Source organism: Bactrocera latifrons, unplaced genomic scaffold, assembly GCF_001853355.1.
Source record: "Bactrocera latifrons isolate USDA-ARS-PBARC rearing strain unplaced genomic scaffold, ASM185335v1 scaffold_46, whole genome shotgun sequence".
NCBI lineage: Eukaryota > Metazoa > Arthropoda > Insecta > Diptera > Tephritidae > Bactrocera > Bactrocera latifrons.
The window spans coordinates 1,553,938-1,558,850 of NW_017537112.1; the positions used below are offsets into that span (position 1 = coordinate 1,553,938).

Below are 4,913 nucleotides of genomic sequence, written 5' to 3' on the forward strand. Positions count from 1 at the left end.
ATAGTTATTATGGAATATTTTTAAAAAACACTTTAAAAATTTTTAAAACTATATTTGAAAAATTTTACAATAAAGAAAATAATAATAACAGCAAAATTATGTAACATATAACTTTTATTAATTTTTTTAACTTTTGAAAAAAATATTTTGGTTAATTTTAACTGGGAAGTCACAAAAATATAAAAAAAATAAAAGAAACATAAAAACTACAGTTCACTTAAAAATCCAAAAAAAATATTGGCATATTACAAAAAAAGAGCATAAGGTTTAATTACTATAAATACATATAAAAATATAAAAAAGAAATAAAGAAACAAATTTAAATATAACATTTTTCACAAAAATAAAAATAAAATGACAATAATTTTATTACAAATTAAAAATTGTACAAAAAACTTAAATTATAACATTAAAAAATCTTATATAAAAAGGAAATACTATTTTTTTAAATTAAAATTTGCAATAATCTGCTTTGATTTTTTTAACAATTTTGTATTCAAAATTTTTCTAGGTATTGTTAGCAAAAGTCATTAATTTATTTCATTTTACAGATTTCCAATTGCAATTTTTTTTATCTACTCTATTGCTTTCAAGCCCAATAGGCAAACAAACAAAAAAAAAAATAGCCTAAAGCAAGTAAATAAAATTTATATATATTTATATATCTTTACAAAACACTTAAACATTTCCAATTTTCACCGCAAATTGCATTTAAATTTCTTTTAGCATAATTAATTGTTTCGTAAACAGAAACTGCACAGCAGAAATTGAACTTGAATTTGGGCATTTACTCGTGTTTTCCCCAAATGCACCATTTTTCTTTTATTCATTTTATTTTCTTATCTCATTTTTCACTGCTGCAAGCGCTTTTCACTTTGGCGAGTGAGTGGCGCATGCGCACGCGAATCTTGGTCAGCGGAGCACAGCGCTGTAAAGCAGCCAAGCGACTTTTACAAACGCATTTGTTTTGCGGGATGCGAATGCTCAGACGGAAATCGCGCAACAGTTAAGAGCGCATAGAAAATTGTGAAAATGCCTGCAAATAAACAAACGCAAAATCAGTGAAACCGCAAAAATCAAAACCAAAAGAAAATTAACATTTTTTACCGCAAAATTGAAATGCACTTTGCAAAAATATCGACGATAATCGGCGGCCATGCACAAAGCAAACTCATAATCGCATATAAAAATATGAAAAAGCGCCTTGATGCATGCGCCAACAGTTGGTGGAGGCAATGAGCAAAGAAGAGATGACAAAAAGCATTGCATAAGATCAGCCGCAGTCGCAGTCGACAGCGACAGAGGTGCAGCGGCGACGCCATGCGCACTGATAAACGCCACTGAAGCGGTCAGCACAACCAAATAACGCGCGCTATTTGTTTATTTTTATTGATGTGGTTGTAGTTGTTGTCGCTGCCACCGGCTCAGTTGTCCAACGCAGTCACGGCCGTCTGGCTGCCGTTTTGTTGCTTGCGTTAATATTTTTGGCGTTATTGTTGTTGCTGTTGTTGTTTTGCATTATTGAATATGCTCGTCTTCTTCCTTTGGCGTATGAATTTTATTTACTTACTTTTCTGCTTTGCCGCTAGTTATCGCATGCGTGTTCGTTGCATTTTTCGAAGTTTTCGAATTTTTTACTGATCGCTTTGCGCTGCTTTTCAACAATAAACGTTGTTTTTGTTGTTGCGATTCATACTTTCGTAAAGAGCAAAAACTACTTATTAGTCTCAGAGTTTTTGTTGTTATTTGTAATGAAATATTTTTATAAACTTCTCTTTTTTTGTGATTTCCTTATCAAAACACGTTTTTGAAAAACAACCGTTATGAAAAATTAAAAAAACAATATTTCTAAATAGATGTATGTAAGAGAATCCAATAATTAAATTTAATCCAAATTCCAACCAAAAAATAATCCATTAAATTTGCTTCAAACCCGAAATCAAAAAATTACACTTAAATGAAAAAGTATTTTTTTTTTATAAAAACTGAATACTTTTCATAACCTATATTTGTGCAGGGCTTTTTTTAGTTAATATAATTAATTTTTTACTTCAATAAAAGTTTCAAAAAATTTAACAAAATTTTCTTAATTTCTTTTCTTTCTCTCAAAGGAACGGAAAGAATTCTGTGTGTGTGTGTGCCTCAACCTTCAGTTACATAAGTGCAAAGTAAAATAAAAGAAAAAACTTATTTTCGAATCAGATTACGATTCTGATTTGGTGTTCAAAAATAATATTTGTGTGCAACGTTAAATAAATAATAACATTATATAAGAAGTTAACTTCGGGAAGRCAGTGAATTAAGAAAGGAGAATAAGGTAAGTGTTTCGAATAATCGTTAAAAATAWAAATATTTTCTAAATACTATTGTGTATATGGCTATATTAAAAAAATTTTCCACCAAATACTATCTAACAAGTAAGTAGCCAATCCAAATTTGCTTAGGCGTCTAATTTCCATTCCTGCTAGTTCASTGGAATGTCTGAAGGGATACACTCCCAGGTATTTAAGTCTTGATCCCCCAAATGCGGGACGGTGAGGAAGGAGCTGTTGAGTAAACGCAACGTCTACACTCTAATTTATTAAATTTAAGTACATTTTTCACAATGTTTTCCAAGATAAACATTTCTCTTCCGAACTCATTCACACTATTCGAGAACATCTTCTTCCTTTCGATGACGCTATTGCTTTTCCAAAATATATTTGGCGTCTTTTGAATCGCAATGACATTATAGAAACTTRTTTTTTATTTTGTGTAAACTTAACCATAGGCACTAAGGCATGAAAATAATCTTTAATCTTAATCTTTTTAAATTTAAACAATTTGTATTGAATAACATCTTATCTTATGGTAYTATTACTAATTTCCGACTTCAAATACCAATTTTTACTCATTTAACCTSAAAAATTAATGTGGGTTGGCAGAAGCACCAAACTTCATCATTGTATATYTGCCTATTGTACGCTGGAGTTGTAACTAAGTAAGCCTTATCCAGCAACTTCGCACATTTGGTAAAATAGCAGATTTTTTTTGCACCCCTGCTAACCAATTCTTTAAGTTAGAGCAGTATAAGCTACTCAGTCTCCACCAGTAGACAGACAAAGGCAGTACTTTAGTGTCTCATCATACACCATACSTCTGCATTTCGCGGAATCTATTTTAACAATTTTTTTATCACCTCATAATATTATTTTTCTAAACGTACTAGTAGAAGCATTCTAGTCAGTACACCATCAACACTATTAATATTAAGCGCTGTTGCGATATGCCCTGTATTGCTAATGTTCTTAGGCCTGAGTTGTTCCTATAAGAGTACATTGCTTCATAAAACCCTTTAGTCCAAGATATTTTGGGGAAATTATGGGTACCCAGTTGAATTTTACCGAATTTTCCACTTAGAGTCTATGTTGTTATTGCTCCTGGCATAACCTAACGCATTGAAACTTGGTATGTATGTCTGCTATAGATCAACTTTAAGTTTAATATGAAGTCAGTGGTTCATCCCCCAGCAGTTTGTTTTAATATTTCAGTAAGAAACATCTTCGTTTCGCCACTTCTTTTTTGGCCATGTTCGAGCTTTGCGTTCTTGTAGTAAAACCTTGCATGTGAGTAAAACAACAAATTAAATACAGTAGCATACAATTCAAGAGAGTATGTGATTACCTCTTAAAAGTGGTATAAACTTGTGTTAAATATTTATTACCTATAGGCGAGTCTATGTGATTTATAATAGCTGTTTGTTCTATTCGCTACTCATCACGGTTCGGCAAACTAAAGACAGTTTGAATCATTAATATTTATTTATGTTAAATTCGCGATGAAACTTCCGTCTTACCTGCTAAAAAAAACACACTTGGCTCAACACTTAAAATTGATTATAATACCATTGTAATGCACCCACAATTCTTATATGAAGAAACCTGAAATTATTTCAAAATATGAAGTGTGCGGCTATTTTCGATATTCAAGTATGCGGTTCTTTAAGCCCTGAAAATTTAGTTATCAATATATTTGTTTATTTAATTATAACAGCTGCATCCAGCCACATTCCAGCCATTCATAAAAAAGATGTTCGGTTGTATATATGTATGTATGTATGCGTATGTATGAAATTACGAAATCACGTTGACACAATTTTTATCATATTTTTTTTTATTTTTAATATTTCTGTTTGCTCTAAAAAAACGTAAATAAACTAAAAGGGAATATAAAAGAAATTATACAAAAGTAATAACAAAAGTTGAATTTCTTTGTTAATATGAAGAAGAAAAAGAGCATGCGACGTTAAACTCACAAACTACCGCCACCGGCAAAAGCACAATAACAACAAAAAAACTCCCACAATTGTTTGCAGGCAAGTATAAACAGTTACATATACTCGCAAATGTATATAAGTATGTATGCGTGTGTATGAGTATCAAATTTTATGCTTTATCGTTATGCGCAGTCGCAGCCACCGACGCATTGAGACGTCACTTAAACTGGTGTCAGTGGCATAGCAATGCTGCGAAATGTAACCAAACACAAATATACATGTAACTTTTTTTGAACGCTGATGCGCCGCTTGCTGAGTTAGACATTGCGGTGCGCGTTATCTCATCGACAGGTTGCTTGTGTTTTTATTTAAAAAAAAAAAAAACATGTGTTTACACACATACAAACGCACTAAAAAAATATGCTTACATAAAATTGCATATGTGAGCGTGTATGAATTTGAAGATATGTATTATTTATGCTTATACTATGTAGGTGACACTATTTTTCAGCTGAGCTCAGTTGCTTGGCGACAATATGGGCTAACACGGCGGTTGGTGCGGCATCTTACCAGCATATGAATCTCATTATATTTCAAAATTTTTGATTTTTCGGTCATTTCTTTAATTTTGTTTTTAGATTTAAATTTTGTTTTTTTA

At 31.3% G+C, this 4,913-nt stretch overlaps 1 protein-coding gene across 2 annotated transcripts in view; it reads left to right on the plus strand.

The window, feature by feature from the left end:
* LOC108973149 overlaps nt 1-4,913 on the plus strand; it is a 172,907-nt gene that overhangs the window by 1,891 nt on the left and 166,103 nt on the right. For both annotated transcript variants that reach the window (XM_018940206.1, XM_018940207.1), the window contains exon 2: nt 2,112-2,317. The gene's annotated coding sequence lies outside the window, so the exon portion shown is untranslated. The remainder of the gene's footprint in view (nt 1-2,111; nt 2,318-4,913) is intronic.